Source organism: Vidua chalybeata, chromosome 5 (genome assembly GCF_026979565.1).
Source record: "Vidua chalybeata isolate OUT-0048 chromosome 5, bVidCha1 merged haplotype, whole genome shotgun sequence".
Lineage (NCBI taxonomy): Eukaryota > Metazoa > Chordata > Aves > Passeriformes > Viduidae > Vidua > Vidua chalybeata.
This window is the reverse complement of record NC_071534.1, coordinates 32985681-33008152: the sequence shown is the minus strand read 5'-3', so window position 1 is coordinate 33008152 and position 22472 is coordinate 32985681. Positions and strand designations below refer to the sequence as shown.

General features: G+C 44.1%; 1 long non-coding RNA gene across 3 annotated transcripts; it reads left to right on the top strand.

The window, feature by feature from the left end:
- Window positions 1–6111: 6111 nt before the first annotated feature.
- Window positions 6112–22171, top strand: LOC128788429 (uncharacterized). Of its 3 annotated transcripts, none has more exons than XR_008431073.1 (3): window positions 6112–6226; window positions 6351–6447; window positions 21964–22171. It is a non-coding gene; the product is annotated as an uncharacterized LOC128788429 (long non-coding RNA). The 3 variants fall into 3 exon arrangements; XR_008431071.1 differs by having other exon boundaries at window positions 6341–6447; XR_008431072.1 differs by lacking the exon at window positions 21964–22171 and adding an exon at window positions 7653–7824 and having other exon boundaries at window positions 6341–6447.
- Window positions 22172–22472: the final 301 nt, after the last annotated feature.

Sequence of the window (22472 nt, the reverse complement as noted above, 5' to 3'; positions counted from 1 at the left end):
ACAAAGTAGGGATGTTGCTGAGGTAGTGTATGAACATAGCTTTAAAAAGCCCACAAGACAAAGGAGATCAAACCAGAGTAGATAGAGATAGTGGTTCTGTGAGGCCTGGCACACTACAAATGTTAACAAAATCCCACAGTGAGCACATTCAGAGCCCCAAGATCCCCGTCCTGTGTGCACAACACCCACGACACCTGCACACCTTGTGGTGAGAACCGCTCTGCCTGGGGGGCAACAAGCTGCTCTTGTGTGGGCGGCAGTGCAACACCCGCTGTTCCCATTTCTGGTACCTTATTACAGAGCAGGTCTCAATCCCTTCCTACTGCCTTTACTGCTTTGGCAGGCTGCATTTCAAACAGTTTCTTCAATTTTGATTACTACAATGCACTCCTCTGCCTGAGGAGCTCTGAAAAAAAAAAATGCGGACTAAACCTTTGCATTAAGCTCTTTTCTTTCTGTAGCTCCTGGCTAATCACAGGACAGTAGGGCTAAGCGCTGCCACATGAATGCTGGCACCTTGAGAAAATTACTGTATCTGTACTGGAATCATAGTTTCTGACCCTGATTCCTTAAGCACCATATTAAATGGGCTTATTTACTGTTGTAGTCTATTTTCAGTGCTCCTGATTTGCTCTTGGGTCCAAGACGCCCCATTATTGATATTGACTGTAACTGGTTTACATCCACTTCTGACCTGAAATAAATAATTTAAAAAAAAAATCTGCTGCAGAATGAAGAGCAATATTTTTCTGGGTCTATATATTACAGCAGGTGTTGATGTAAATCAGTTAATATATTAATGTAAACCCAGTCCATCTATACTGATGGTCCTAGAAAAAGATGGTAAGAGGGTATATATCCTCTGTCTTAAATGAGCCTCTAATTAGGAAACATTGAGATACAGATAAAAAGTTTATTAAAGCCAATAGAGCTGTCCTGGGATCCATTAACAGCAAAGATCATTACAGCTGTATTAGGATGTGGCAGGTCACTCAAGCCATGCATGCTGAACTGGGGAATCGTGCTTGGCTGTGATAAGAGCAGCTGTCAAGAGTGAGACAAACTGAACCTGTAGTGGAACCAGACACTTGAGTTTATTTAGGGGCCAAAACCATTAAAGACCATACTCTACTTTCTTATGTTATACACTCACTTGTTTCCCTCATAGTGTCAGGTTCACTACTTCTTGGCTTTCCAGTAGGGAGATCATGGCTGGTCTGGGAAGGCTGGGCACAATGCCACTTTATTTTCTGTGGTGCCATTACTCAGAGTTCTCAGTCTCAGCTGTTACTGGACCGGTCCCTGAGTATCATCCAGCATTTATCTCTATACATTTTCCTAATCTCCAGCCTTCTGGAATCAGGACATCTCCTGACTTCCAAGGTTGTCCCTCCAGATAGGATTTTCTTTCCAGATTCCCGTCTTATTTCTGAAATCCTTTATTCTTTCCATGAACATTTTTTTTGGCCCTTTCTTTTCAGCAACCCAAATTTCCTTTCTCCAAATCTAAATAGTGTGTGCACAGAAGCACAATGGGCAATCAGTGTCCTAACTGGTATTTCTGGCTGATGTTACTTTATACATTGGAAGACTAGTCAGAGCATTATCAAAACTTACAACTTCTCTGCACAAAAGTTCAATTCTGGACATTCAGTACCTTCTCACAGTTATCTGTCACCTATTAACACACAGTTTAAACTACTTTTTCACCTATCATGCTATGAGGTCTCTCCTCCCAGTGAGAGCTCCTACAGCAGTCTCAGCAGGCTTTTCCAGAGACCTATAGCCAATCCAGTGGAGACCAGATGGCCTCTTCATCTTTGAAGAGATGTAGGGTTCATGAGTGGGATTCAGTCTCAGATTAAGACTAAATGTCCACAGGATGAGCTAGATGTGTTGTTGTAGGAAAGAGAGATCAATATGGTTATTTGATATGGTAGATGGAGTAAAAAGAATCGTTCAACCAACAATCAGACATCTATTGTGGGAGTTGGTGTTGAGGGTAGCAGACCTGGGATGCCATGGGAGGATACTTTTGTTTAACTGTGTCGATTCTCCGAGGTTCCCTGCTCCCACATGTCAATAGCTACCTGCCAGTCACCCGGGACTCACTCCCACAGCCTAGAAAGTTCTATTCTCCCCATTCCCCCATTGGCTCCTGTGTTACAGTCACTTGCCCTCCTGTTACACCATTGGTTAAATGTATATCACCCCACCTCAACTCCTCCTTCTGCCCCTATCCCCATTGGTTAATTGTACCCTGTCGACTCCTACTTTCCTCTGGTTTATATACTTTGTACCCACTGCCTGCTGGGGGTCTCAGCAGACTCTTGGCTGTCAGCTCTTGGCTCCAGCTGCAGTTTCAGTCTGCGTTCCATCCCTGGATTCCTCCTCCTGTGGTTTGTCTCCCTCCTAGCCTACCTTCATCCTACCCCTGTGGATCCTCTACTCAGCCTTCAAATAAACCCAGTTGGAATTCTACACGGAGTGCACTCCCGTTTGTTCCTGGTGAGGAGGATTACTACATCTGGGCACCGTCAACTGGGGGATTTGTGGGACCTGGGACAGTAACATCGCCAACCCCACGGGTCACCCTACAGGACATGGTCTGGGGCAGTCCGCAATCTGTTTTTTAGGCAGGCTGAATTGCTTTCTTCAAATCTACTCACTGCTGTTGTAAAATGCAGGCGAACCCAATGGGAAGAATGATGATGTCTGACTCCAGTTCAGAAGGCTGAATGATTTCTTTATTATAACTATGCTAAAATACATTAATATAGTATATAAAGGAAGATACTAAAAACTACATGCTACTTTCTCTAACTACCACCAACTTGTGACCCTGTTCTCCAGAGTCCAGACACAGGTGGATCCGATTGGCCACCAGGCTCAAACAACTCTCACCAGAATCCAATCAAGCAATCACCTCAGGTAAACAATTCTCCAAGCAAGGAGCAGAAATAGAAATTGTTTTCTCTTTCTTTGTGTACCTCTATGAAAAATCCTGAGAGAGAAAGAAATGTGCTTGCCACATACTGCACTAATTTTTTAACTATCCCACTGATAGCTGCTGGTAAGATTTCTTTATCCATGGTAATACCATCATTTTTCCATGGCAATACCACTGACCACAATGGTCCTTTACTCATATCATCCAGACTGTCCTTAGGAGCTAACTATCAATAAATTAATCAGCAGTTCCACTAATGGAAAATGAACTCTTATTCCAGCTCTAATCTCAGCATTTCTGTGTATCCAAACACCTAAGGTAGAACAAACACCTGCTTTGCTCCTTAAATGTATTCCTTCCCCTTCCTCAGTTCTCAGTAGTATTTTCCTAATGCAGCAAGAGTATTTTCTACTGAATAGAACTCCAATAAAATCTGTTTGGTAAATTGGTACAAGAGATGGCTTCTATATTCTGATCAAAGGAAAGGACAATACACATGACAAATGCTGTATCTATCTCGGTACACTCAGAAGCTTTGTAGGACAGAACCTCTAAATAATTCCATCTATGGTGGCTAAATTAGGTGGTAATAAAATATATAATCCATGGAGCTCATAAGAAAGCCCTGAGAAAGTCATCTTGCAGTCCCAGAGGCAGTGTAGTTGCACTGTTCTTGGACAGTAGCAACTGCAAAAATCTCCTGAATAAATATGACCAGACAGTATAGATCTTGAAAAGCCAGTTGTGGTTCTGCCAGTGGTGTTGTCCTGATAGGTGTCACAGAATTTGTATCACAGTACGCAAAATGACTGAGGTTTTACCCAAGAAAACCATTCTATGTGTGTTGCTGCTCTGCATCTCACCCTAAATTAGTAAAACCAGCTGTACTAATCATATCATGAGTGTTCAATATTCTACTCAGCAGTCTGCAAGTATAAAATCCTGCTTCCTTTCTATCTCCAAGAGATGATCATCTAAATCTCTGGTCTAAGACTTCTCTCAACCCAGGTTATCTCAATTTCTTGACTATTTCTGACTTTTCCTTTGTATCTCTACTGGAGATTTGAGCTGTCCTTCAAAATGTTGTGTCTTTTTTCATCCACATCAAGATCTGTTTTCATTTCTTAATCTGCTCCTTCTATACTTGTCCTGGATTTTCTTATAGTCCAAAAATAATTCATTAGGATCAACAATAGTTTTTTTTTTCCCTAGGTACCTACCTAATGGCCATCACTGCAGTGGGTAAGAAAGCTCAATGTAAGCTGTATTCTGGAAGTGTCTAATGAGTCATTTCCTTCTAGCAAAGTCAACTCAAGAATGTTACTAATATGTGCCAGTTTTGTACCTGACCATTTGGCAGCACTGGAGTTGGGGTGCTCAGTGACATATCTAGATGTAGAAACTTAGAAAATATCACAAAGTTAGTCATCTCCAGAATTAGGTGGCAGAATATTTATGCAATTTCTATAAATTCAAGAAATACTTTAACAGGTTTTGACTGTGGAAGAAATAATAATTGGCACAGCGTGACAATTTAATAGAATTGCAGTCTTAAAAATGTAATTAAACACTGTCTGTTTCAGTGGATACATATTTCTGTGTTTTTATAAAGATTATTTACTTACCAAATCATATTTAAATAGTATGTTGTTATCCTTTCCATATGCTCCAGAGTTAATTACTGTTGGATGGATTCTGAATCCTTTATTCAGGCTGACAAACTTCTGTGAGACATCTTTTAAACTAAGACTTTATCTTAGACCTTGTTTGCACATATGCAAGTGCCTATGCTAGACTCTTCTTTAGTTCTATACATACTACTGGGCATATTCAGATTATGCTCAAAGATGACATTGTCCTACAAGTGTCTTTAACTCTGTAACTATATTTTAAAGAATCAGTGTTTCTTCATGCATATATTTAATATTCACTTATTTTATGCATAAAGGTGAGATCTACATTACATAAGAATATTTTTTTCCCAGCAAACTCCTATTTGACATGCAAAAGATTCATTTGTATGTTGCAAATGAGTGCATATTAAAGTAGCTTAAGCAGTATTACTTGCTTCATGAACCAGATGTACATTTAATTTTGCTGGTAAACATACAAGAGGTAAAATCTAATGTGACTAATATCAACAATTCTCTGTACAATGTAAAGTGAAGTTCTGACTCTCCAGAGCTTGGTCCCTCCAAAAACCTACCTTGGAACTTAAGTGCATATTGCCTTAATAGTTAGTTCTTGTTTGTGTTAATAAGCAGCTACACAGAAGTTGCAGTATGGACAATGTTTTTCATAAAACAAAGTTCATCTTCATCTCATATTGAGTGCATTGAGAAAGACAGATCTTGAAATCTACTGACACAGAGGACCCGGTACCATTGTCTCTTGTTCCTATTCCTTTCTATATTAATGATACACTTTCTAAACTTAGCAAATCTGTATCCTTTCTGTTTTGCCTGTCTGTGTAAAACTACAGAACTATTTTCTACGTCTCACTTTTAGTGGCAGCACTACATTGATATCTGTCTGAATCCCCATTTCAAATCAGAGTGAGTGCAAAGAATCCTAAAACTTTCTAAACACATTAAAATAACAGAAATTATTGCAGTAAGATGGTCATGGTGATTAATGTTTTTTTTAATGACTGACCTTTTTGTAATGACTCAAACAATATACTCACCCTGTTATTGACCTTTCTGGTGCTTGCCTGAAAGAGAAATATTAACTTCCCTTCTTGGTTCAACAAAAGTATTTTTTCTTTCATTCTTCAAGATGCCCTCTGCTGTTCTTAACTCATAGGGAATATCTTTGAATACACATACATGCTTAAATAAATATAGGGTTAGTGCTGAGCCTCCTTTGGTCAAAGCATGCAAAATGCCTTTTCCTGCCCATGTTCTCGTCTTGTTTTCTGCTCAATACTCTTAGAATTTCTGAGGATCTGACAGCTGGACCAAAGTGGAGGAAATATTCCTGTTAATAGCAAGTAAATTCTGGATACACTGTGTGTTTGCTTTCTGTTTCTATTGGCAGTAGTGCCAGGCTTGGGCACTCTTTGCGTTTGCCATCCAGTGTGTCACAGTCAGTCAGCTATGACTGTGCTGGCAGAACTGTGATGGAATGTTTCAGGTTGTCGTGAGATATCAGCACAACAGCAAGTACCTGTTTCACACTCAAAAATATACTCACTCTCCTCTTTGCTATCTAAAGAAACTGCAATATTTCTTAAACATTCATAAGAATTTCAAAAGCCAGGTTAAATACATGGAGGTAAGAATGAGGAATCAGTGTCCTATTCATTGGCTGTTTTCCTAATTATTGTACTCTATTGGGGAATTACCTGAAGGTTCAAATTTGATATATCTGCTCTGAACACTAAAACAGCTCATTACAGGTACAGGCACTTTCTTTTGAATTGGATTGGATCCTACATGGGGGTGCCAAATTCAGCTATATTTCATTTTTTCCCACAGCAAACATCGCATTTACAGGTACTTTCTTCCAAAAGACATTAGACTACATTCTATTTATGTAGTAAATATGTAAACTTGTAAACTATGCATATATTTAAGACTATATTGGCAATCACTTTTTTAAATAGATCTATTGATTTCCTCTTTTCACAACAGTGCAACTACCATACCAATGCTCAGCTTTTCATTATTCTCTTAATGACTTGGATTTTTAATTATACATCTTTTAAAAAGGCTTGTTAACAAATTTCTATCCCTTTCCACTCTGCAGTACCTAATCTGGATTTTTTTTTATTGCTTAAAGTTTTCAGGATATTATCTATAATTTAAAACAACATTTTCAAGGTATTCATAGGGGAATGGCAGGGAAAGAGAGAAAGGATTTATGTTTAAATGCATGATAAATAACTTCCTGGTTTTATTCACTTGTTCTGAAGACTGGCCTTTAGAAATATGGAAAAGTTGAGAAAAGTGAAAAAATTTAGTTTAAGATCGCCTTATCAAAATTAACCTTGAAATAGATCTACTGAATGCATACAAATGATTGTACATATAATGATGTTTCAGCAGAAAATTAAGGCAGGCATAATAAAGATAGTTTTCTATTTAAAACAATATAAATAACCTTTCAGAAGTATCTAGCAAAATATTTATACAGCATGATTTTAAGAGAAAAGGAGAATGCAAATGCATTATTCAGATTAGCAGAGATAAAATCAATCTGGCAAATCAGTAGGAAACCGAAGAAAAATTCTGTTCTATTTATAGCAAGGGCTCCAGAGCAAGCTCTGCTCTTTTATGTGAAGCAGCAAAATTACAACTGCAGAACCAGCACTTTGTGGATCTATGGCACTTGGCAGGAGATACAAACTGATTCAAGGCCAAAGAAATAACACCAAAGGTGCTGCTGTTGGGGAAAAAAAAGGGAAAAGCAAAATGCAGTAATTTACAAAAAGTGGGAAAGCATGGGTAACCTCTGAAATCTAATTTTACCCAAAACATAGAGAAGGAAGTTGTGATGGAAATTAAGTTAAAATGGGCAGGCATTGGACTGGTTTTGTGGGTAAAGCAAGAGAAAACCAAAGAGACATGCAGCAAATTTTTCAGCAGCAAGTAAATAAAATCCTCATGGGCAAGTAGTCACAGTATTTTCCATCAGCAGTGAATTGCTGATATTCTGTATAGAGACGAGGGATGCTAATCTATAATATTCTGTTTTCAAGGTGCTGTTTTGTCTGAAATAATGTGCTAATGAAATGGGAGGCTGTTGGCTGAGCTGAAAGCAAGTCTGAAATTGTAGAGGTCACAGCCTATATGCATACAGAAAAGGTTGTTCCTGATGCCACTAGACCTCACAGTTTAAGAGTGGGTCAGAAATAGCACAAAATAATTGCATTAAAATGGTGCCATCACAGCTTCTGATAATAAATGCTTCCAGTGCAGAAGAAACCATATAAACCTGTGCTCTATCCTTCCCAAATGGGGTTAAGAGATACATGAAAAATTTATTTCTTTCCAGGAATCTAGAAATGCAGCTCAGATATGAGTGCTCATATTCTTGTTGTCACTGCCTCTTACAGGTTGGTCCTGAAACCAGAGTGCATAGGTTAAAACTGCAAAGGAAATAGGTGCTCTTTTAGGATATCCAATTCAGCACTGTGGAATACTAAAGATATCAGTGCATTAGGTGGTATTAGTCTGACTATTTAAGGGAGCAACTGTCCAACAACTGTTACTGCACTGAGGATTTCTGTGCCAGACCAAAAATATTTCTGAGGAGACTTTTAGGTTAAAAAAATTTTCACTTTTGACCAGAAAGTTTCTTTTGCAGCTAGACACAGCTTATTTTTATGGATTTCTTTCTAATTTACTGAAAAACAAGCAGAATTCTTAGGAACATGGTTTTATATTTGGGTTTCCTAAGATTTAAAAATAGAATTTCTAAATTCCAGTGAATTACATCCAGAGTTATTTTTTGTCTGTCAGCCCAAAAAAAAATGTGGCTGATTATATGATATCTACTCTGTCGCCTTCTGATGAGAAGGCGGGCGACCTGGTTCCAAGATACAGCACGGCGACCCGGCTTCCGCTGGGTCACTCGGTCCACTGACATGCACAGACACCAATGTGGTGGATGGTCAAATGGCGTTTATTATCTCATCTCGTGGGGTTAAATAGTCAAGGGGGCTTTACTACGTCAAAAGGGGACGGTGGGTCTGGCTAGGGTTAGTAAGGAGTGGAAAACTACTGAGGTTAGGAGGGGCTGCATGCTTCAGGGGTGATTGATCACTTATAGCAGGAAGAGGGGGGAAGGGTCTTGCTTTCCGTCACATCCCGAGATTTTCCGTTCGCCTGTCCCTATCTACCACATCTCCCCCCGCTTTTTTACTAATGAATGAGGTAGTTATAAACATAGGCACTAAGGTGAGGTACAAAGTTGTAATATGATAAGGGAAAAGGGGTTTTTGGTAAACCTGAGTAATATTCGCAAGGGAAGTTTAGAGAACCTTTGCGACTGGCAGCGTCCTCGGTTTTTGGTTCACAGCATTTGTTGCTGGCCTATAAACAGGATGTTGGCCCGTTCTAGGCGAGCTTGAACAAATGAGACCAGCTTGTTTAGCAGGCATGGTCCGAATGTGAAGGTTAAAAGCAGTATCGCTAGCGGACCTATTAAGGTGGAAATTAGAGTAGTGAGCCATGGCGATTGATTGAACAAGGACTCGAACCAGCTCTGTTGAGTTTCCCTGTCTTTCTTTCTTTGAGCCAGTCTATCTCGGAGTTCTGCCATGGAGTCTTTAACGACTCCTGTGTGGTCCGCATAGAAGCAGCATTCCTCCTTCAAGGCGGCATGCAGACCTCCTTGCTGCATGAACAAGAGGTCCAGTCCTCGCCTGTTCTGTAAGACCACTTCCGAAAGCGAGGAAACGGATTTCTCTAGAAAGGAGATGGATTTCTCGATCCTCTGCAGGTCTTCATCGATGGTCATTTGCAGCTGAGCAAGCCCTTGGTGTCGGGTCGCGAGGGCCGAGACACCTGTGGCTGTGCCAGCTGCTCCCAGGCCGAGCAGCATTGCGATAGTCACTCCTGTTATTATTTCTCTTTTGTGGAGTCGGCCGGGCTCCTCAAAGATGTGGTATACCTCTTTGTCTGAGTGGTACAGGACCCTAGGAACAATCAGAACTTGGACACAGAAGTCGATAGCGTCATTGAACTTGGCAAGGAACACGCAAGGACTCACCCCAGATCGCTGACAAACCCACATCCAGATGCGGATGGGACCGCCCACTTGTTGACCTTTCTGTTGGGCTTGACGACTTCGGTGCAGAAGTTGCCTTTCTGCTTTGCCAAGGCTGCATTGCCAAAGCATTTGCCCTGGCCTGTGACTTGACTCAGGGTGATTCCCCTACGGGGAGTGTCCCATCTGCACTGGTGAGGGGCTTCGGCTGTGGAGTAACTGAAGGGGGTGTTTAGAGCAACTCCTTCGTAGAAAGGAGGTTTAACATCGTAGCAAAGCCAGCAGGAATTGGTTAGGTTCGGGTTGGATTCGTTCAAGGATAGAAAGGTAGCCTCTAGCATGCGGAAGATTGGGTCTGAGTCCGACTCAGCTAAGCGGCCTATTTGGAAGGCATCTGCATGGCCGGTCGGGATATCAGTGGCCTTTGTGGGTAGTGGTTTGGGATGGGTTATGTTTCCCCCTTTCAGCACGTCCTTAATAACCTTATTGGGTCCTACCGGTCAGGGTGCTGGTGGTTGGAGCCTGATAATTCGCACATTCACCCACTCTTTTGGCCCCTTGAGGACTACAGTCCACGTTCTGCCTGTGGCCCAACTAGGGTGTTCTGGCTGCAGAACCGTCATGTTATAGTCTGTGCACTTCCGATATTTGGGTTGTGTATAATGGTTGCTATAGACCCCTCCCATGAAGGCGGGTTTTTTACAGCTGGCAGGTGCCCAGGTGAACTGTAAAAATCTATCGGGCTCTTGCGGTTCCCATCCTTCTCCCGATGGTCTGGCATCTGTGACAATGGTTTCACAGCCCCAGTGTCCGCAGTGTCCCCACCCCGGGTAGTTACAGTACTTCTTCCCAGGGTTGGAGGCTGGACACCAGTAGGACAGATACATGTACATGATGTGTGGGTGATGGGGTCGTATTTTTGGTCGTCCTGGAAACAGGTCGGCGATATGGAACACGAAGGATGGGGTGCCTGCCGTGGTGATTTCTTTGAACACCTTGTCACCTGAAAGATGCTGCAGGACCCACCTGAATGGCTGATGGGGGTAATAGTCTGGGTTAGCTCGCCCCTCGGCGATGAGCCCTAATAGCAAGATCACACAAAGCCACCGTTGCTGTCTGGGTCTCACCGGTGTAGGACTCTTGGGTGCTGTCTGGCGTTTTGGTGGTTCGTCGTTTTCCTCTGGAACCGGGATGTACGCGTTACGGGGACGACCCACGAGCATGTCCTGTAAACAGAAACTCGCAATTCTCGTTAGTCTCATTCTGAAGGTCTGGCTTGATTGACTTAAGTGGGCACCACTTGATCTTGCCCTCTTTCTTAACCGCTGCATACCCCCGTCCCGTGAGCAGCAGCCTCCAGCCCCGTTCCCATTCACCCAGCTCGTTTTTGATTACAACCTGCGGGCCCTCCTCTAGGGCTCAGGTGACCCAGTGCTTTCGAACAGGACTGTCTGCCTCATCTCCTCTAGGGAACTGATTCAGTGCTAGCAAAGCTGTTGCCAGTATACGCGCTTGGTCTCCTGGGGGAACGGAATTGGCAAAGCCCTCTGCCTTTGCCAATACTTCTAGCTTAGCTTTCAGGGTCTGGTTTGCTCGCTCAACTATGGCCTGCCCAGTGCTGTTATACGGGATACCTTGTACTAAGGTGATGCCCCATTTCGAGGCGAATTCCTGCACTGGTTTGGAAATGAAATTGGAACCGTTGTCAGTTTTGATTTGCTTGGGGATACCAAGCCATGCCATAGCTGTCAGCCAGTGCTGTATTGTGGCCTTAGAGTTAGCTTTGGGGTGCTGTGTGGCTACGATCGCTCCGCTGTAAGTGTCCACCGTCACTGCAAGCCATGCTCGGGGCTTTAGCAGTTGACATAAGGTGAAGTCCGACTGCCAGATTTCCGAGGCCTTGAGACCTCTTGGGTTGACCCCACTGGTCCACAGGGGTGACTTCTGGCAGTGAGGGCAAGTGGCCACTACATGTTTTGCATCCACGGCCGAGATCCTGCATCTCTTTGCGGGTGCTTTGGCTCTGATGTGGAGTGACTCGTGCAGCTGCCGAGCTTCCTGCAGTGTCCACACTCCCTTTGCTGTGGCGTCCGCTTTGTCATTGCCGGTCTGGAAGAAGCCTTTGACTGGGTTGTGGCTGTTGACATGAATGACAGACACGGTGCCCCGTCGCGAGGAGAGCGCCTCCTCCAGCATTGAGGCTGCTGCTGATGTTGACACGCCTGGTCCTGACATGGCCAGGCAAAGCCTTGCCACGAATATAGAGTCCGTTACGATGCTGAGGTGTTCGTCTTGGAAGAGTCTGCACGCCAAGACCACTGCTGCTGCTTCCAGTTGTTGCACTGACAGTGTGGGGTCACTTGTTTTGACGCAAAGCCATTGCTCTCCTGCCTGCCACACTGCCGCTGCAGTAGAAGTCGTGGAGGAAGCGTCTGTGAAGACCGTCAGTCCCGGCTGCGGTCGGTCCATGACCTTTGGCGGCATGTCTATATCGACAATGGTCAGCAGCTGAGTCCAAGGTGGCTTGGTGGCGTAGGAGATTTCTCCTCCGAAGCCGGTGAGAGCAAGGGCCAGGTGCTCCGATATTGCGGTTGACTCCGCAGTTGGCCGCTTGCGAAGGGGGAGGTGGATTCTTGTCAGCTCGGTCCCCAGGTGTCTCAGGGCGAGTCTCCTGCCTTTCATGATGAGGTTGGCGACGCATTCAACTCCCGGGGAAAACGCACGAGTTGGTCTTCCGAGGACCACCCATTGGATCGGCCGGGACTTTTCGGAAGGTCCTTGGGCCAGTGCTCCCACTCCTCCCTTTTGTGTGAAGTGGACGTATAGATCAAGTGGCGCATCTGGGTCCCACCTGGCAAGCGTGCCAGTAGACATCTGGTGCTCGATGAAGTCGAGGGAGCTCGCTGCTTGCGGCGTCAGCTCCTTGGGGTCCCAGGGGTGCTTTCCTTTCAGGAGGTCATATAGGGGTTCCATGACCTCGGGGGGAATCAGGATGATGTTGCGGAGCCACTGCAGAGAACCCACAAGGCGCTGCATGTCATGGAGTGTCTTGATGTCTCGGCGGACCTTCACCTTGGGGGGTGTCACGTAGGAGTTCGTGATCCCCACTCCCAGGAAGGTCACGCAGGGTCCTCTCTTGATCTTCGTGTTCGCGATCTCAAAGCCATTGGTCTGGAGAGTTTCCGTGATCGCGGTCACCAGGTGATCCACTTGGCTCGCCGATGGTGCAGCGACGAGGATGTCGTCCATGTATTGAATGATGGTTGCAGCGGGGTAGGATTGTCGGACTGGCGTCAGTGCTCTGTCCATGGTGATCTGGCTTATGGTCGGGCTGTCCACGAGACCTTGCGGCAGCACCTTCCATTGGAAGCGGAGGTTAGGCCACTCGCCGTTTGGGAACACGATGGAAAAGGCGAACTGTTCCTTGTCCTCAGCGTGCAGGGGTATTGAAAAGAAGCAGTCCTTGATGTCCAGCACTGCGCATGGCTGCCCTTTAGGGATGGCTGAGTTCATGGGCAGCAGTGTCTGAACTGGACCCATGGGTTGGATTGCCCTGTTCACCTCCCTCAGGTCGTGGATGAGGCGATGACCCTCTCCGGACCTTTTGGGGATTACAAATACAGGGGTGTTCCACGGGCTGGTGGAGGGTTCTATGTGACCCTTCTGCAGCTCGCGGCCGACCAGTTCCAGCAAGGCTGCCATTCGAGGCTTTGACAGGGGCCACTGCTTGACCCATATGGGGTCTGACGATTTCCAGGTCAGTCTGATTGGCAGCGGTGGGTGTACAGCAGTGGCCCTCAGGATAAATTTGTGATTCTGACTCCTAACATAGCGAGGACATCCCTTCCTATCAAGGGTGGAGAGCTTTGTAGAATGTAGGGGTAGATTGCCACCATCTGTTCCGGTCCCTTTTTCGTGTGGAGTGTTATAGCCACCAGCTGGGTGCTTTTCCACACCCGGGATGGCCCTCCCACTCCGTTCACTGGGGGGACCTCTTTACATTGCCAATGCTGAGGCCAAAGCGCTTGGGGAAAAACTGAGCAGTCTGATCCCGTGTCCGCCCAGAACTGAAGCCCTATGATGTGGGGATCCTGACTGCCATAAAGGCGGCATGTCCCCCACATCTTCAGGGGTTCCTTCCCTATTTTCATGGCCAAGGCCACCCAGGGGTCCCACTCTGGGGTGTCCCCTGCTGGCCCTGTGGCGCAGGCGCAGCTTGTGGCAGTGGTGGATACGAAGGTGCCACTGACGGCGCTGCAAAGCTCTGCGATTGTGTCGCTGGTGGGAGTGCGAAGCTGGCTGCCTCCTGTGGGGCCATGGGGTATGAGGGCCCCCTCCCCACTGGGGGTTGACATAAATGAGCCGCTTCGCATTCGCAGTGGGAGGAGGCTGAGTGCGGCCAGTGCGCCCCCTCCCTTTCCCGTTTCCCTGAGGCCGGGACCTGCAGTCCTTAGCGAAATGCCCCTTCTTCCCACAGCTCCAGCAGGGCCCTCTCAGGTGTGCTTGAGGTGGGGGCACCGCCGTGGGCTGCTGTGCCGGCTGGGGACGGCTCACTGCAATGTGGCCTGCCTGACCACATTTGAAGCACGCCATGGCACTGGTTAGGGTGCGAACGGCTGCTTGGACGGGTGTTAGGTGTTCCTCTCTTACGACGTGCCTGATCATGTCGGCTAGGCTGGCTCCGGCTGGCAGGGAGCACAGGATGTCCTTGGTGACAGAGTTGCACTGCTGGCGCAAGCAGTCCGCCACCACAGGGCCCTTTGCCTCTGCAGGCAGGGTAGAGGAATCTACTGCTGCCTGCAGGCGGTCTACGAACTGCATGAAGCTTTCGCTCTCTGCCTGTCTTATAGTGGACCACGGTGACGGCTTGGCCACAACCAGAGAGGCAGCCCGAATAGCCTCCCTAGCAGCTCGAGTGGTGGCCCTGACTTCCTCAGCCCGCATCTGTGCGGCTTGTTGCTGAGGTGTAACCATCTCGTCGTGTTTCCCCAGCAGCCTGGATAGGCTCGACCCGTGCAGTGGCTGCCCCGCCCCGGAAAACTGGGCTAGCGCTTTTGTACAATTATCTTCCCATTCCTGCTTAAACACGATCATTCCCGCACCACTGAGTATCATGCGACTTATTTGTTTGATATCAAAGGGGAGCAAGTCGTCATTGCCAAAGAGGCCATCCACAAGGGTGGAGACCATAGCCGAGTTGACCCCTTTCTCTGAGATCACTTTGACAATTGCCTGTATGTCTTTGGGGTTTACCGGATTATATATCCTTTGCTGGTTCCCCTCTGGCCCGGTGATCCTAACCGGGAAAACTTGGACCGTAGCTGAAGGGGTCCACTCTGCACAGGCTATCTTTATCTTAGCCCAGTCGGTAAACTGGGCTGGTTCGCATTGTGATTGCCTTTCGATGTGGCTAAAGGCTTTATTCGTTTTTGTTTTAAACCGCGTTAGCTCCGCTTTTTCCGTTTCTGAGTCCCCGTCGGCATCCGTCAGCTCTCCCGAGCTGGTGGAGCTGGTAGAGCTGGTCTCAGAGCCGGAAGTCGAATGCCAGCGCATTTCCAGGTCCCGGTGCCTTTTCGTGCGGCTCCGGCCCCGTCGCTCCCCCTCCCTTCGGGGGTGGTGCCGTTCCCGCCCCCTGGGCTTGCCCTGCCGCCCGCAGGGGGAGGTCTCTCCCTTAAATGGTAGCAGCGCTGAGTGCGGCTCCCGATTGGGCATGCGCTCTCCGCCGCCCCCCTCCTCCTCTTTTCCTTGCGGATGCGCACTAGCAAGAATTCGGGACTCTGGGTTCTTCCCGCCGAGAGCTCCCGCGCCCCGCCCATCCATGGTCGCCGGCGCCATGTTCGGCTGGGTATGGCGGCGGCGCTGCCCGCGTCTCCTCCCGAGCCAGGTTCTCCGCGTCTCTGGCTTCCCTCACCAGTTCCTCCCAAAAGGACTGCGCGCGCTGCCGCGCCCCCGGCGCCGAATCGCTGATCCGCGGTGAAGGGACGGATGGGGGGTCCGTGAGTTTTTCGGGAGGTCCTGCGGGTTTTTCGGGAGGCCCTGCGGGGGAATTGTGCTCGGGCTCGGGGAGGGGGGGAACGCGCCCAATCCCCCCAGGTCCCCGCTCCTGGGTAACTCACTTCCGGGGGCGGTTTGCATTGCCGCTCCTACCCCCAGCTTGGGTGTTGCTAATAAACATGCGCTTGCGGCGCTCCATGTTTCTTGCTCCTCTAGCGCCTTGCACAGGGCCCGCTCGACCTTTCCCCAAGCCTTAAGGCTTTTGCCACTGCCTGAGGTCTTTGTATCCTCGGCTAGCGCGTTCGTGCATTTCCCCCACACCTCCGGGTGTAATATTTCCACGGGACGTTCAATCGCCCCAAGCTCTAAGAGTCTCGCAATAGCGAGGTAAAAATCCTTGAGCTTGTATTTAATTCCCCACTGCTTATAAACTGAACTCACGACCTTCGCGATGGCTTCCATATCCGTCGCTGGTCCGGGGACGTCTCCCCCGCCAAGAATCGGGCCCGCCGTTCTGGCCGCTGTTTCTCGTCCAGAAGATACCCGCTACCCTAGGGTTTTGGCACCATAAGTCGCCTTCTGATGAGAAGGCGGGCGACCTGGTTCCAAGATACAGCACGGCGACCCGGCTTCCCCTGGGTCACTCGGTCCACTGACATGCACAGACACCAATGTGGTGGATGGTCAAATGGCGTTTATTATCTCATCTCGTGGGGTTAAATAGTCAAGGGGGCTTTACTACGTCAAAAGGGGACGGTGGGTCTGGCTAGGGTTAATAAGGAGTGGAAAACTACTGAGGTTAGGAGGGGCTGCATGCTTCAGGGGTGATTGATCACTTATAGCAGGAAGAGGGGGGAAGGGTCTTGCTTTCCGTCACATCCCAAGATTTTCCGTTCGCCTGTCCCTATCTACCACACTACTCCCATCAGCCAGCTGAAATATGCCCAGAATTTTGCAAACCTAGCTATCTCAAGTTATTTCAACATATTAGGTTTTATTCTCTCCTTAGGGAATTTGTGTGGCTCTGATGTTAGAGACAATCAGTATTATGGCTCTACTAGGAAATCCTAATCCTGACAAATCAGTTTCCATACCTACTTTTTTTTGCGAAATGTTAATCAGTCAATAAAATATGTGGAGACAAATTTACATTGTACTAACATCAAAAAGGTAAATTACTTTCTAAATGACTTTCAAGTTTTAGCATTAATATTAGTACAGAAAGTAGATCCCTGATTTTTTCCCAAGAGTAATCTTGGCTGCCCAAGTCACAGTTTAAAACTCTGGATCAGACAATGAGTTTTACTGGTTTTACCTAAATCTCAAAAGGGAGATAACACATGTTATTCCTTAGGTTTCAAGGAGGAATTGAATGTCTCTAGCTTGTACATTCCTTTTAAAACTACACAGACTTTTACCTTCATGGCAGAAAATAGAACTTTTTTCCCTTCTTGTTTTCCCTTTCCTTTTTTTCTTTTTGAATTAATGAATGTTTTTATTTCTTGTGTATTTCCTGTAGCTGAACTGAAGGGAAGCAAACTTCCTGACCTAAGAAACTTACTGCGCTTTTCTTCACACAGACATTTCTAGTGTAGAACTGACATGTGTGCATGCTAGACAATTCTGTCAGATGAGTATATGCTATGCAGTTTAGACATAATATTAGTCTGGTCCAATTTGGAACACAATGGAACAAAGTCTGCATGCAAGACATGAATTTCTGACAGGATTTGTAGCGCTGGTTCAAAAATACCCCTTAGGGTATGAGCTTCATTTAAGAAGCTCTTTGAAGTATTAACTTAATAGAACTAAATACTTGTCTAAATATATGAATTTGCTTTAAAAGCTTGCTGAATTTATGCCTTTAATAAATAAAAGACTTGAACATCTTGGAAGAAGTTATAAATTGCAAGTGCATAGTGTGCAAGGCATGATCAAAAGTACTGTGAAGAATACACAAAGTTAATAAGGTGCAATAGAAAACTTATATGATTGATAAGAGGTGTAATTTTGCAAATCATTTATAGTAAATTCTGAATTTGATATGGCACTACACGAAGAACCACAAATCCAGGTTCAGAGCAAGTCATGTAGTTAGACACCCTTATGATCATGTGACTTATTTTATGTTGAGTGTGGTTTGTTTCTGTGTCAGCCAATAAGACAGAACACAAAGCAGGCTCCACTGCTGTTGTCTATCTGAGGACAACCTTTGTCATTCTTCTACACCAAAACTGTGTGTTCCCACTTCTGTGTGTTCCTCCATGTACAACACAGGTCTGTCCTAGAGATTCTGTTGATTTGTTTTTAAGGTACACCTAGTTATTTCTAGCTTCCAGAAAACATTAGAGGAAAAAAAATTTAGTATTTTAATGATAATGGATGCATTTTTAAATACCCCACACTAACTGCAGAGTGTTTTCTGGTCTATCATATTTTTATGTATCTTAAGCTTTTATTGTTTTAAAGCTATTTCACTACAGTCACCTTCATAGGTTATTTTTGGTTTTTTCAGTTGTAGATTTTTGGATGATCAACTGAAACTACTACTTTAGCAGTTAAGACCTTTGGCTATTATCAGAATTCACATTACCTGTGAAGAAAATGAATGGTCCAGTGCCGTGTATCTTCTTGTCTTCTACAATAATGCCTGAGCTGGGAATTAGTTTGATTTATGCAATTAATTATTTAAGTTATTTGTGCAATTCTGTAAGAAATACTCTCTGCCAGCATGTTTTCCTGTCACTCTTTAAAAGAACAAACTCATGTAATTTCTTCTTATAGATTTCATTTTAAATTTCACTTCTTCAAAGAATAGCTTCATTTAGAAAATCTGACTCTATAAAATGGTTTTTGAATCAAGCACTGTTTATATGATGTGTGTCTCTGCTTTTTATTATACTGAAATCAAGAGCAAGACAGGCAGTTGTAAGAGAACAAATTCTCACTGACATGTTTTTCTGTTACTATAGAATTGTGCAGTTTGACCTTAACCATAATGGGAAATCTTTTCAAAGAAAATTATTTATGTTGGTAGACTGTTGCATGTTGGGTTGGTTCAGTCACGGATTTTATTAAATATTAGTTAGGTTGGTTCTCTGTATCCCTATTTTTCCCTCACAATGGTTTGCTCCAAGTTGTTTACCATGGGAGCTCTTACATGTCAATCTTGTAGCCACGCCCTGATTCTTCTTGAAAGTTCTGTATCAATCACCCCATCTTTGCACTGCTATTTGTCCCAGACCACTGTACCCATCTCTGTTATGTTCCCATAGGTTGTTATATTCTGTGTCACTCCCCTGTTGTCTGTCCCTATTGGGCGAGGAGGTTTCCACCCCTATCCGCCCGCCCCCTACTTAACCTAATGCTTTCTTTGTCCTGTCGCCATTTTGCCTTGCATCACGCTGGGAATGGTCGCTCCGACTATCGCTGCGACCATGCATGGAATAAACGTTCTTAGGCAAGCAAGCAAAGCGTGCCTCTCTTGTCCCTTCACTTCCTCTCAGCGTGAAGCTACCAAAGCTGCTTACCCACACGGGAGTGCTCTGCACTACCAGGGAGGCAAATGCCATAACCCTAGAGCGCCCATGCATGTGGCGGCTACAGTCTCACAAAGGCAGCGCTAGCCAGTGTTTTCAGCTGCTTGAGGCCGTAGCGAGTAAAAGCCGCAGTAGACCTTAAACTTCAAGATGTTCTAGAGTGAACTGTAGTATGGAATGTCAAATACTCCACTGAAATCTAAAAGTTGCATATCAAAGGTATTTTAGAGGCTTTTTAAAATCTATTGTCCTTTTTGACAACTATGCTAATTTTGAAAATCTGGTGAATGTGTGACCTTTCAGGCCAAAATCCCAGCTTCTTATCTTCAGCCAGTTGTCTTTTTGCTGGTTAATGTGATCCTGTGGTAAACTGGTTATCACCAAAGGAAAAAAAAATCTCAGGAACTATTGAAGTAGCTTTGATCACTCTTCTTTGATACTTAGTCCACAATGGCATTTTTGAGAGCTTTTATTAGTCCCATAATTAATTAAAAAGATTAAATATTTTATTGAAGAGTTCATCACCACAAATTCCCCACTGACTTATATTTACCTACAGATTTGCAGGATATTAGTCTCTTTTTGCATGTATAATTTCTTTGTGGTGTGAGAAACATTTATGTTTAATTTCCATTACAACTTAATAGTTTCTTTGATGTTAATCTACAAATTGCTCTTGAAAACATTTTGTTATACTCTCTTTTCTTTTCATTATCACTGTAGAGAGAGGCTTTTCTTTGTTTATTCTTCCTAGAAACTATTATTTTTGTGAACCAAGTACTTAGAAATGGGAATTGATGTAGTATTTCACTATCATTACTTTCAGCATTTTCTTCAGATTTTTTGCTGCTGTTATCCTTTTCATTTGCTTCCTAGTTAATTTTTTTTTTCATTTTGGGGTGCGGGGGGTTTTGGTGAGGTTTTTTCTTGTTTGGTTTTTGTTCGTTTGTTTGTTGTTGTTGTTTTTCCTATAATTCAATGTATCTTCGCCTACACAGTGCAGCTACTCTTATTGCAGCATCTGTGATGCTATTTTGTTGGAGCGATTGTGTCAGTTTAATATTGATCTTTTATGTTGAAACCAGCTTTCATGTATTCTTCAATTGGAGTCAAAATTATTACTGTACATTCCTACATATAAGTTTTTTGCTATCCATTTTTTGGTGGATTTTTTATAATTGATCTTCAGTTGAACCACATACAATTTATGCTAATCCATATTTCAAGTGTTCTGTACTATTTGAAATGGGTATGCATGTTCTTCAAAACAGAACACAAATGGTCTTTACTTCCTGTTTTTCCTGGTTATTTTGAGGATTTCCAAATTATTTGAGATATTTGTCTGTAGGAATACTGGTCTGCTAGTTGTGTCCTGATAAGAAACAGATGTTAGTGCTTCTTTCAGTGCTGTACTGTGAGAGAAAAGGCCACAGAAATCATGCTTTCTAACCATATGTCAAAGAGCAGAATACTGTTATCTGGGGTTTATAAGCTATTATGATTTTGATTGTAATAAAATTTTAGTTTGCAAGTCTACACTATTGGAAATCTTGTTTGGAGTTTTTTGACTACTGTTTGATCATACATAGACTGTGGTTATATCTGCATTGCTGAGAGCAGCATGGGCTAAGAGACTCCTGTTAGCTCTGAGCAAGGGATGTGTTGGAAATTGTCTAGCCATAGTCTGAGGGATCAGCACTGGCTCTGCGAACTTGCTAAAAACAGAGCAGAACTGCCAGTGGACAGGTGTGACATTTCAGTGGCTGAACTAGAGTGGTATTTCTATACCAGGCTACAGTTCACAATAAGCAACAGCCTCTACCCTCTTGTAGTGCTTTGAGTTCTAGTACTGTCTTTCAATCATTACTATCATTTTTTATCATTTTAATTTCTGGTTTAGAGATTTTTAGGGATTCTTCAAATGATGATGTTCCTTTATTTCAAGGGCTTCAAAGTTGCATGCATTCATTATTTTTCTTTTGCAACTTGCTACCACCACAGAAATAATCTACACAGACATTTCTCTGCCCCTCTCCTACCTCTTCCCTTCCTTTCCCCTAGCAAAAATTCAAGCTCTGGTAGGGTCCCCAAGGCTTACTTTCATGAAGTAGTGCAAGACTGCAGAAATAGAAAGGCAAAAAAAAATATTATTTAATATTAGCCTTCTTAAAAACCTCTTTCTAGGTAACAAGCAGTGTTATCAACATAAATGACCAAGAAGTTGCCAAGGCAACAGCTAGAGTAGCCAAAGTCCTGCACAGAAGAAAGAACCAAGGAAAAAAGTCCTTAAATTAGAAAATAACTGAGACTGGTTTCTGGTAATGCTATAGCAATTCAAGATGCTCACACTTTCCTCTTGAAATGGACCAAATTGTACCAATGCTACCAAAAATGTGATTATGATCAGCTAATTGACTGAATGAAGCACAGTAGAGGCAATGTACTTTCACAGTGAAATGTATGAGTGCAAAGAAAGAAAGGCTGTATGTATTTCTTAATAAAAAAAAAATTAGTCTATCATGACTTTGTTTTGCCTAATGTAAATCACCTCTGAATAACTAGACAATTAAAAGAAAATAATTTCAGAGGGTATTCCTCACGTGCAATGCTATACATATGGTGTTTTCAAAATATAATTTTCCTGGGAGGTTTGAAAACTGTATCATTTTGAAAAAGCTGCTAGTGCATAAAAAGTATTATAGTCATGTATTCAAGACACAATGCCTTTGCTGTTGCTTGTATTACTTATATTAATGTTTCATTTAGGAGCTGTTGTCATAGGCTGGAGCTTTACTGTGTTGGAAGGAGCATCACCATGGAAGCAAGAGGATCCCAAGCTCCTACTCTCTTTTTGATTGTGTTTCAGCAATTTGCATTTCTATAGCACCTACTTAAATCATAGATCTAGAACACTATAAGATTTATTTTGAACAGAAACTGAAGTTGAATGTTAAAGTTTGTTTGAATGATAATTGTTTCCCCTTGTGATAAATAAATATGATTCGTGCTAATAATTGTAACTATATTGATGTTTTAGAAATATTTGTTAAAAAGTAATAGAGGAAAGTGAAATGTAATTATTGTCACAAAACAGATGTTCGCAGATGTTCATAAGATACAGGATGGAGTATTGAGATATTTTAGCACAAACGGCCTTGGGAAGGACAAAGTTGGGAAAAACTCCAAGAGCGGAATCAGCATTGAGACAAATGAAAGTCCAGGCAACTCCTTAAGCAAGAACAGCCTTGAAGACAAATAAGTTGGTATAATTCCAG